The sequence below is a fragment of the Phalacrocorax aristotelis genome, chromosome 1 (assembly GCF_949628215.1).
Source record: "Phalacrocorax aristotelis chromosome 1, bGulAri2.1, whole genome shotgun sequence".
In the NCBI taxonomy this organism is placed as follows: Eukaryota; Metazoa; Chordata; class Aves; order Suliformes; family Phalacrocoracidae; genus Phalacrocorax; species Phalacrocorax aristotelis.
In genome coordinates this window covers 108837183-108850050 of record NC_134276.1, presented here as the reverse complement: position 1 = coordinate 108850050, position 12868 = coordinate 108837183, and positions in this window count along the sequence as shown.

The following is a 12868-nucleotide window of genomic DNA, read 5'->3' as shown; positions in this document are numbered from 1 at the left end:
CCATGTCAAGGCACCAGAACACTGAGCTGTATGAATCTCTCACCAAAATACTGCCCTTTCGGAACTGTAATCGTAGTGTCATGTTAGCAATGGATTTAGCTTAGTATGCTTTCCATCTAGTCATCCAGTGTGGCCCTTTGCTGACTATTCACAAAGTGATATACCATGCAGCTTACAAATTACAGTGCTACAACTGATACAATATAATTTATTAACTGGCTTATTATCTGGTTGAACACATTTAATAAAGGAAACAAATAGAACTACTGGATCTTTTAACACTTTGAAGTCCTTTGCTTAAATACTTTTACTGCACAAGGTGTCTATGTCACAGTTCTGAACAGATCCCGTTCAATACCAACATTATAATGGTTCTCAAAATGTGGACAACTGTAGCAGGGCCCTGAGCACATCCCACCTCCTGGAGGTTTGGCTGCCTGGGATCAGGCCAACTTAGAGATAGTACAACTGGCAGCATTGAAAGAAAGAACTAGAAAAAGCCTGAAGAAAGGAAGACCTTCCTGCCCCTGTTAGGTCCTGCTAGGCTGATGCTCTTGCCCTCAGTCCATATCACTCTCCTTCCCTTGCAGAGGAACGTGCTCTTGCTGCTGCTTGGCAAACATTGGGGCATATCTAAACAGCGGTAGTATGGCCTAAGTACATCGGCACAGCTGTTAGCTTATCTCCTTCCTCAAATTCTCTATCAAGTAGCACAGGATGGACTGCAAAGGCACTTTTGCTTATTTAAAACTGTCAGTGGCCTTTATTGAAATCATCTTATTGTCACTTCTCTAAGCTTACTGCTTCTGTCCTATCTCTTCTTGAAAGATGTTGCCATTGCTGCCTTACATTTTAGATATGAAGACCTGGACCAGAACATTTCTAATCTATCTGTGTGGATTGTGGTCTGTGTGAAATTTAATAGATTTCTCTATTATTTGAAGAAAAATCCTGTTTTCATAGATATATTGTTAACATTTACTTGCAGTTGTCTGCTTAATATGATAAAAAAGTCATTTAAAGCAGCACTAGTAAATATTCTGTGACTAGAACAAAGGCTCTTCTTAATAAAAATACTTGATTAGAGGCTGCTGTTTTAAGAACAGCATTATCCATAATATTGTCCTGTATGTTTTAAATGAAAAATGTGGCATAGAGATAGCAGGTTGGTTAAGGATAAAATTAATCCTAAAAATTCAGTGTGCTTTATGAACCCTTCCCTGGAATGTACTGAATCCTTATAAAACACGTTGTTTATTGGAAGTTCAGGATTACTCAGTTTTCAAGATAGGTGAGTAATTACAGAAAATTTATAACAGACAACATATTGCTGTGAAGATATTGGCATTACTTTTCCACTAAAATTAACAACTCACGTATAGTAACTTCGATTGCTCTGTTAGTAAGACATCAGTTTCAAAATACAAACGCGTTTTCAGTCATTCAATCATTTTTACGGGAGAGCTTTAACGCCTGGTGCTGTATAACCACGTGGTGGCACTGTTGATTAAATTTGGATTCTGACAGCAGTGTCGTGTCAGAGCTCTGTATTAAAGCTGCTGCACTCCTGTTATCTCTGTGTGTGAATCTGCCTGCTACCATTTATTTGGGGATAATGAAGGGGGCCTGAGTGCAGAGGCAGATGTTGACAGTTACTTCAGAAACAGGTTCAGAGACAGTGAAACTCAGAATAAATGCAGTCCAGACTGATCTAGCAGTCCAGAATACAGCTCTCTAAGAAGTGTACACAGTATGATGTTGTCATTGATGATTTTGTCTTTCTTTTCCCTTAGAACTCATTCTAACAGCAAGTAATATTGCATCTCTCTTCAAAAGCCATTAATTTAGTTTTGAATGGAGATCAACAAAATAACACCTTTGACAGAGAAGTATGTTCATCGTCTAATGTGACAATAACATAATGTAGTGGGAGAAATACTTTTGGTACTCTCCCCATTTAGGATGGCTCAGATATTTTCCTTATTACTACTTCACCATTTAAATTGCTACTTAGATTTGCTATGTGCCTAGTTTAAGTTTAAAGCTAGCTATTTCGGGGAGACTACAAAAAACCTGAAGCACCCACAAGACATTCACAACTTACTGAATGATGATTGAATCTTTGAGCCTCTGCGATCGCATGTGCTTTAGGAGAGATGAGTGAGTAATAGCAATGCAGCCATCTGCTGATGGTGGAAGCTTCAAGAGTCTCTATGGGTTTGCATGACTTGTGTCTATTCTTCATAGTAATAAAAGGCAATATCAGAATCAGTTTGCATAGTCTGCCTCTTCCCAGTGTATTGGTTTGATGTATATTTGCAAGATAGAACATGGAAGAATTCTCATAAAACAGTCAAAGGAAGCAAAGCTAGAAATTTATGTGTAAACACAGCATGGTGTGAAATTACCAATGGACTGCTATGCCTGCAGCCAGAAATCTTTGTTTTGGATCAGTAAAAACTAAAATCCTCATGTCCATTTGTCTTCTGCCAGATCAAATGCCTCTGTGCGAGACATTCAGCATACTGTTGCAGACAAAGATTTCTTTTTTTTTCCTTAATTGTAAAATCATGGTAACATATTTTCAATGCAGTTATATTGAACCAATAACATTTCTATGAATTTTACTTGCTGTATTATTGTTTTCTATATTTATATTTACATACATCAGACTTTAGATTTTCCATAAAATTGAAAATTCAAAGCATTAGCTATGCTTCTGTTAGAGTCTTCTGACAGTACAATTAATAACATATTAAGTTACAACTTGACATGGTAAGTAAGTTTATACCAGCTATTGTGCACATAAAAAACACAATTACTAACCCTTTAAATTTTATATTCATTGTTAGTAGAAGAGCTAAACTCTTGTAACTGGTCTTGTTTGTATACTTTGGCCCTCATCCTGATACCAAATCAGTGTGTCTCCATTTGTCTCTCTGGTATGTTTTCGGGTTTATGTTAACATAACATGAGATGACTTACCCTATTTATCATTGTAGAACAATGGGCAGCTAATTTATTAGCAGTTCAAGACACAACACCCAAACCAAACTAATTTCTAGGAACTGGAAATCCCTCGCATTCTTTTACATATCATTTTATTCCCTTAAAGAAGGCTAACATTTTCCTGTTAATAGGTTTACTACTGTGAGAGGATTTAAAATCTTGTAAGGGAATAAAACCTCATACAGGTAAACAATTCAAATACATACCACATGCGGAATGAACTTTGATATATGCTAGCTGAAATGCAAACCAATTTACATCTCAAATGAGTTTATAGCCTAAAACCAGCACAGTTTGTAGCCCTGTAAATATGGTTTTGCCACTGCTGGGGGCAGGCATCAGGCTGTGTTGGGTCCTAGGGGTGGCTGGGCTGCCCTTGGCCTGAGCGGTGCTGATGGGTTTATCAGGCACCCCATGGCCAAGTGCCCACTGCCCAGCCTGTCTGAGCTCCAGCTCTGTGAGTGCTGCCGGGGAAGGGGCTGACAGACCCAGGAAGTCCCTGCTGGACAAATGGCCCCTGGGTGATACTGGGGAGCTGCAGAGAAGCTTTCACCCCTTCCCTGGGAGCAGGGGAAAGAGAGAAGGTGGGGATGGGAAAATGTATAAGAAGAAATCCAAGGGGAACACTAGGACAGAGGAGGAAGGGAGCCCACCACCAGCATCAGCTCCTTCTGGTGAAGACCTCGGTGCTGGTGACTTGTTGTCCACACCCTTTCCTGCCCTCATTCTTCTCGAGAAGGATTTCAGTGTTGACTGTAAGATCCAGAGGGCACTGAAAGAGTGACCGTAGTATTAGGGGTAGGTACTAGGACAGACGTTGTGTTTTTGTATAACAGTTTAAGCTGTATTATTAATTAGGCTTTTCTGTATTCAGATAATTTGGAGTGTTAAAGTAGTAACATGTTAGTTGTGTTAGCAATGTAGTCTTGATTCCACATACATGGTCTGTCACCTTTTGTCTGTAACAACTTTGATATAACAAGTCGAACCAAAATTAGACATTTACTGCAATTATAAAGATTCATTTATATTTCCTCTCATGACAGAGTGCTGCAAACGTTTGGTATACAACCATCTCCCTGGTGAAGTTTCAAGGTCAACTATTTTCGCAGGCCAAACTGCAGAACTTAACTTGCGCATAGAGTTATACTCCAAACAGGTCCTTAAAAGTAACACCACAAATTTTCAAGGTTTTTTTTCGAAAAATTTTTAATTCATTTAGGATTTCAGTAGAAGTGGACAGATGCTACCTAATGACCAGATCCTGTAAAACACATCGCATGGTCACAACAGTCAAATGCAGCTCTCTCACATGAGTGTTTAACAAGTAGGCCATGTATCTCTGTACTCACTTGTGATGTGTTTTGGACCTCACACACAAAAAAGAGTTTCCTTCATGATGGCATATCTGCAATAGGAAGGAATGGGAGTGAGCTTCCTTCACAGCCTTCTAGACTGTGGAGAAACTTATCTTCACTGGTGATATTTGAATATGGATTGGGAGGATACAATTTCAGATAGAGGCTTTCTCATTGGCACACACATAAAGCACACATGTACACATGACTGGCCACACAGACTGTCACAGACAGAAAACACAGCACTCAGCACAAGCACAAACTGTACAAATGGCCTCAACCTGTTTCTCTTTCTGTCTGATCAGGATGATGCTCTGTCAGTGGAAAATATATCCATAGGTACAACATGGATCCCTCCTGTACCTGGACTTAAACATGTGGTCCATCCAGCAGCTGACCCCAGTTCTCCCCTGTAGGTGTCAGAAGAACATACAAGCCCCTAGGGTCTGCAGCCCTACTCCAGCTCTTGGTGCATACACTGTTTACACAACAACAGACACAGACCCTGTGGATTCCTCTAGTAACTCAGCTTAGACACTCAGTCTACCCAGTGGCTGGCCTTTGAATTTTCTTGTCTCCAGTTGGTTCCTGCACAGAGGGGCACACACATTGAATGGGTCTCCCACTCAACACCCAGACTCCATAGTATCTCTGGCAGATAATCTGGACATTCTGGTCCCTTTGGTAGCTCATTCCTTCAGCCATCTTACTCCCAGAGACACTCACATAGCTGGCTCCCAAGCCTCTTCACTTTTGCCCCAGCTAGCCTGGCTTGATACTGGCTGGTAAGCACACAGACATGAATACTTTCACTCATACCAGTTGCTGGCACCACACACATACGGGACTATATGACCCACAGTCCAACTCCAGTTACTGGCACCTAGAGTGCTGTGCACACACACACACACAGAACAGAAAGCCCCTCACCCAGGGAAATAATTAGAAATAGAGTTTAATGCTAGGATGGGACAGACAGCACTGATCAGGCACAGGACATAGCCAGAAGAGTGAATTAACCAACGACCCATTTACTCACGTTCAGTTCCTTTATCATTTAATCCATCTATTCACTCATGCTTGTTCTTCCATGAGTTATCTTGATCCCTCCCTTTCCTTGCCTTTGGTTTCTCCACTAAACAAAGAATCATAGAGTGGTTTCTGTTGGAAGGGACCTTTAAAGGTCATATATTCCAACCACCCTGCTGAGGGATTTTCCAGCTCAAATGGAGAAAAAGGTCTTATTCCAAGTGACTGTTGTGACCTAATCTTATTCAGAATGTCATTGTATTCTGCAGTGTAACGTAAGGTTGATTCCCTAGGATATTCCCGAGGAAAATAAAAAAAGGAAGCAAAGAGCCTACTCTAAATATTGATGAAGCTGTTGTGAACTTCTGTCTCTAGGTATGAATTTCTTTTTCCAAATATATACTACTCCTTATACTTTGTGTAAACCAGGAAAATCAAACAGAATTTGTCAGAGTGTTTTATTTGTTTGGGATTTTTTTAAGGCTTGCAAAGTTAATTTCAAAACTGGAAATTAATTTTTCATTTAATTAGATATGTAATTAAACAGCAGTATTATTACTTTGATTTGTTCATTTTTGAATTGTCCTGCTAGTATTCCACGAAAGGACAATGCTTAAAGGAGCAAAAATTACTTGTAGTTAACAACTTGTAGCATCTGCAAAGCAATATAGCAAATGAGGGTAAAACAGAGAGGCTGAAGATGAGACCAGCTGTTCTGTGATTTGCAATTTTAGATAAACTGCACACTGAAATGGGAGAGTGGTAATTTCAAATGACCATGATAAAACTCAGCACCCATGTGTCTATGATCATCACTGAGAAGTAAAAAATGAACAGACTACAGGAAGCTATGAAAGAAAGCAGCAGTAGAAGGCTGGAGATGCATGGTTTATGGAGAAAAATAAAAATAAAAAAAGTTACTAATTTGGAATGAGGTGGCAAGAAAGAGGAAAGTCAAAGTTTGTCAGCTAGCCATTTAGTTGTGAATTTAACAGAGAATTTCAGTAAGTATTTGATGAGTAACAACATCTGAAGAAAATAATAGAGGTAGGAAAATAAAATCACTTATGACAGACCACAGCCCTTTTAAATTATGATCATAGCTCCTGTCATCCTGACTGATATATCACTATCGCAGGAAATGTGGTGCTTGATAACCACCATACATTTTGGGAAAGAGAGAAGAAGGTTTTTCTTTAATTTCTGTTCGTGGGTTAGCATTTGGCAAGAACTAAACTGATGACAGAAACTGACTGAGCCATTTCAGCCTACTGTCAGAAGAACCCCAAAAGTTCCTGTCTCTGTCAAGCTTTACAGATACTTTCCTTTTCTCACAGATATCTTCCTCAAATATCTTCCTCCCGGGCATGTCTTTCTATGTACTGTCACTCCTATAGTTCTTCCCTTTACCCATCCAAACATTCATGGTCCTTCTCTCAACTAGTGGCTGCAGCCATTTATGAGGTCTACGTTCAGTTCAGATGAGTCATAAGCTCTACTCAGCTGCACGTGTAGCTTCTATTACCTACTGTCTATACTGGACAGTGTGTACGTGTGTTAAAACTGTACAGTCACAGCAAATAGATGAATAGATGAAGGAAGTTTGATCCTGACCATCTTATTTTCACAAAGTGTAACATTTCTTATTTAGCCTATGTTGTTGTTGTACTGTTTTTTTCAAGTTGCACTGTTTTTCCCCTAATTAATTACCTCTTCTTTTAAATAAAATACATTTTCTTGTCTCAACAGGCATGCATCCAACAACATCTAATGAAAATCTCTATGGCAGGACCACTTTTTTCCTCTAGTTTAATGGCATTTTTATAATTTTTCATAGTGTTATTTTTAAGATTTATTATTTTTATTGTCTATGGTTAACAAAAATATAACTGTATCTTTTGTTAGATTTCATATAATAGCTTATGGTTTTTATGCATACTTATTTTGAAGACCTTTCTTTTTCCACATTTTTTTCCTTATAGTATGCTACTCTGGTTTAAGTGCGTCTCACCTTTATTTTTCTTTTATTTAAATTCTCAATCCACAATGGGAGTCTTTCCATTAGTGTCAGTTGGCTTTAGACTGAATAGTAACAATAATGCTAACAGGTATGGAAAGTTTTGGGAGGGTTTGGGCTGGGCTGGGGTTTTTTGTTGTTGTTAATAGAAACATAGTCACTTTTTCTATTTACGATTATCCATTTCGCATTGCAGGCACTATGTAAGATCCTAAACAAAATATTGAGCTTTAAGGGGAAGTAAACATAGAAGCATTCATGTCAGGAACAGTCAGTTCACATGTGGTATATCTCTCCTGTCTTCCACAGTCAGACATCAAAACCAGTTCTAGTTCAACATATCCACAGCCATTTTAAGTATCCTCTGTGGACATAAGCACCTTCTGCATTTCTCCTTTCATGACAGAGGTTGGCCCAGAACAACATATGTTCTGCAGTAAAAGAGCTGAATTCATCAATGCCCATTTCCTTCTCAGAAGAAATTGACTATGTCAGGTACATTCAAATAAACATAACATATTAATTTTCTGGTGTTATAGAAGAATATTTTCTAGCAATAGAACAGCAGTAGCATATATATTTTTTCTAACTTCATTTTTTTCTTGTCTTCACGCATCTGCAAGCTTGTTTCCATGCTGTTGTTATATAAGTCAGGGTACGTGACCAAGGGTTATAAATCCTTCTCATACTGGATAATGCCTTTAATTTTCCTAAGGGGCAAAGAAGATTTTAAATCAGAACTGATTTTTATGTTGTCATTGCTTGTTGTTAAAAATTACAATTAATAATAAAAAAACTTTTATGTCAGTCTTAACAAGAATCATATCTGATTCCCATTCTTCTTACAGATGTGGTGCACAACACAAAAGGTACTTTTAATGAAGTCCAGTCAAAACATGTTTCTTGTTATAAAACAGAACAAAACAAAAATCTTCAGAACAATGTTCAATGTTAGTACTCTGAAAAATCAAGGAGGAAAGAAAACTGGCAGCTGATCAATTTGAGATGGTTATGGTACATAAATAAGCCAAAATTTATTCAAAAGTGTTTGGAATCATCTCTTTTGAGTTCAAGAGAACAAAATCTATTTGACAGCTTTGACGGTGAGTATAAAACAGTTTATTTTTTTAAAGTTAGTTTTGTACAGACTACACACACACACATATTATTTTGCAAAACACAGCAACACATTTACATTATTAGGGATTAACTTCTGAGAGATTTTGTATACCCTTCACTCCCACAAAGTTCCAAGTCATAGAAAGGATTTGACATCAGTTAAATCTGAGTCCTCAAAACATAAGCAGGCTACATATTGACACCTGCACTTCTAAATAGAATTTCATTCAAAAAAAAAAAGGTCATAGTGAGCATGAATGTCAGCAGATCTAGTTCATAGTAATCAACCTGTTCCAATTGTAAAGACTTTTCCATGTAGTGCTCTAACAAAATGCAGAAAAAAGAAACTACCAAAACTGACAGGGTGATCGTGCTGAAACATAGGCTCTACCAAGTAAGTCATCACTGAATGCATGACAGTTTCTGTAAAATTCTCTGATATGTCAAATCAGTAAAAAAATAGCATAGGTTGGAAATTAGCAACCAAAACCTGGAAATATTTTTAATACTCAAGGTATAAAGGTTTAAAGAAACCTAGGGTAGATGAAGGAAGAGCAGTGGATTTTGTTTACCTTGACTTCAGCAAGGTTTTTGACACTGTTTCCCATAATATCCTCATAGGGAAGCTAAGGAAGTGTGGGTTAGATGAGTGGACAGTGAGGTGGGTACAGAACTAGCTGAACAACAGAGCTCAGAGGGTTGTGATCAACAGCACAGAGTCTGGCTGGAGGCCTCTAACAGGGAAATGCTTGAGCAAGTCCATCGGAAAGCCACAAAGATGATCGGGGACTGGAGCATTTCTTTTATAAGGAAAGGCTGAGATACCTGGGTTTGTTCAGCCTGGGGAAGAGAAGACTGAGGGGGGATCTTAACAGTACTTATAAATATCTAAAGGGTAGGTGTCAAGAGGATGGGACCAGGCTCTTTTCAGTGGTGCCCAACGACAGGCCAAGGGGCGATGGGCACAAGCTGGAACACAGGAAGTTCCACTTGAATATGAGGAAAAACTTCTTTCCTGTGCGGGTGCCAGAGCAGGGGCACAGGCTGCCCAGGGAGGGTGTGGGGGTCCCTTCCCTGGAGACATTCAAAACCCACCTGGATGTGTTCCTGTGCCCCCTGCTCAAGCAGGGGTTTGGGCGAGATGATTTCCAGAGGTCCCTTCCAACCCCTACCGTTCTGTGCTTCTGTGATTCTAGGGAAAGCTTCTGGAATGTTCTTTTACAAATCAACAGTTTATTCCAGTAGTTTTATTCCTCTTAGACTTTGTTTATTTGATCAAAACAAGCTATTCTGTGGATGCAGTCAATATTCATAAGATTTTGTGAGTTTATTTCTACTCCAATAGAGAAAATACCCTCATTCTCTTATGTATTTTAAGTGACAATCTCTGCAGCTAAGCTGTAGACTGTATTGATCATATATATGCACACACATACACACACATGCTTACTGGTCCCCATTTTTCTGTTAGCTATGCAAGAAGTAAAACTATAAGTATTTATAATGCTTATAGCTCCTGGCAATATGATGGAAGGATAAAATAGCTGTAGAAAACAGTGGTAAGATTTTCTGGCTAAATAATCCTGTGAGTGATCCTCAGTCACTCAATGGAGATTTACAGTTATCTTTCTCTGCTTGTTCATTAGTTAACTTGCCACTGGACTCACTTCTATTGTGTTTTGCACTGTAAATATGTCAGAACAGACAGTTAATTTTCTTCTTGACCCTTTTTTGAAGTTATAATATATATAAAAATATAAAGATAAAAATATTTAAAAAAATAAAATATATATCATTTTTATGGCAATCTTTATAATGTAAGACTTTTCTTTTTTTTCCTTTTGTACATGCATACAAGGAAAAGGAAACATTTTGTGTTCATATTCTAATATCACTGCATTTGTTGTCAGTTTTTACTACACTGTTTATGTTCCTCATCAAAACTGAAGTCCTTGAATTTTCATTAGAAGTGAAAATTTCATATATTTTCACCTTGGCCTCTTTCCTATACTCTAGCTCCTTTTCTTTTTTTTTTTTATGTCACAGGGAAGTCTCCCTTCTATTTAACAAGTCTGAGTTTCTATGTTGCTTTTTGGCTATACCATAAGTAATGTGCATGATACCATTAATCAGTACAGGGTATTCTCTAAATCTGTGTTTGCCTAAAACTGGTTACTTTCAGTATATTCCTTAAGATCCCTTTTAATTGCAGGGTTTTTGTTTTGCATCTAAAATAGCTGGCAGCAGGCTCATGTCATAGGAAACTTTGACTTTTTATTTCCCAATATGTATTAAAACTTTTCTGGTTTTAATGGAAGGACAACAGATTCAGGACCTGCCTTTCTGAGAATGATTACCCTAAGATCACATTTCAGTACCTTTTGTGAAACAACAGGAAAATAAGCAACAATAACCACAATCTTTCTACAGTTTTTAAAGGTTAACAGGTGTTTATCTATCCAATTTTCCATTCCAAAGGACAACAAAAAGCATCCTTGACCGATCATTTTAGAAGCTATGCAAAAACTTAAATAAACCTGTTAAAGTAAGGATCCACTTGCTCAGAATTTATAGTTTATGGGCAAGAATAAAAGCCTATTCATGTCCCTACAAGAAACTCTCACTCAGTGTACCCATATGTCCTTTTTTTTGCTAGACAGAAAATAGCAGTCTCTATACGGGTAGTAGTATGAAAGCTACAAAGATCTTCCTGCAATAGGAGAATAGCTGTGAAACAATAGAAAAAAAAATTACACATTGAACCTGGACAGTGGATATTTTGCTTTCTTTGTACACAAAATATTTTCCTATGTATTGTAATTGATATATATTGTATTTCACCAAAATAACCAATTATGCTGATAAGATAAATGTTAAACTGAAGTTTTAAGGAAATCACTGTCTTAATGGGATAGGCTTGCTGTACAAAGTCACATACCCACCAAAACGCCTTTCTCTCCTTCAGTTAAATGAAGCCTTCGTTTTATATTAGCTTTCTCAAATCTTTTCTATAAACTCTTAAAATTATTAATCTTGCAATCCTCTATTTTTGGGAGTTTAGTATACAGTGATGATCCTTATGCATACTGAGTCATGAAGAATATCTAATTTCCAACATTAAAAAACTCTATTTTCTAAACAGTCTTGTTCTGATTAGTACAGTGCATCTATATAAAAATGTAATCAAGACACAAGTGATTATGTAGCCAAACCAGGAAAATATTTTTATTATATAATAAACTTTAACTCATTTATTAACCCATTTGTTTTTTAGATATTCTTATTTTTCAGAAATCAGAAAGATAACTGTTGCTGTGACCCTACTATGCTTATTGTCTGTGTGACTGTTAGGTGTTTACTAAGTTCATGTAGGCCTACAAAGCTTCCAGTAATTTTGTCTTTTTGCCTTCTACATCTAAAGTCTGCTATTAAAAGGTTATGTGCCTGAACAGGTCTCATAAAAATTACTTGTTCAGGACCTCTGAATATCAGTGTATTGGTGTCTCATGCTAAAAAAAAAAAAAAAAAAAAAAAAAAAGGGGGTCTAGACAAATTTCTATTACTCTTCTTATTTAAATTATGGTTAATAAGCTCCAAACAGCAGCAAAGACCTGCAAAAATCTCTCAAGTTTTCCAGCTAGTAACGTGACTGTCATTAGTAAGTCATGAGTGTCCTGGGTTCTTCCATTTTGGAGTGCTCAAACATCAAAGTAATGATGTAGAGTAGGTAGAACACGTTTTTGGTCTTTAAAATATAAATAGCACTAGAAACTGAAAAGCTCTTAATCACTGCTTACTCTGGAAAGTTAAGAGAATTTTAGGTCTCCATCTCAGTCATTCGGTGGACAAACAATACACTCCCACAACATTAGATCCATTTTAGTCCCCTAGGAGGTAAGAAATACTTATCCTGACAATTGTTAGATCTCATTAAGCCATCAGATGCTGCAGTACTGAATTTTCTGTGGAATTTATCTAACAAATTCAATAGATTTGCATTTATGAATATATGAATTGTGACTTACTCCATGTGTTTTGAATTGGATTACATTTCTATTGTCTTTTATATTAAAGCACTATATATCAAAATATTTGAAAAATATGAGACACTGAGGAAAAAAAGGATATAAATGCCAGACATTATGTGGAGGCAGACACTCCAATAAAGGCATTAAGAAGGAAAAAAGATATTCAGTTCTTTACTTACAGTAAAAGTCATATAGCACCACACTTTACTATGCGTTCCATCCATCACATCATCATGTTTTAGACAGAATTTTTAAAGCAACCTATGGGGATTTATGGTTGGACATCAGAAATGTAATACAGCTTATTC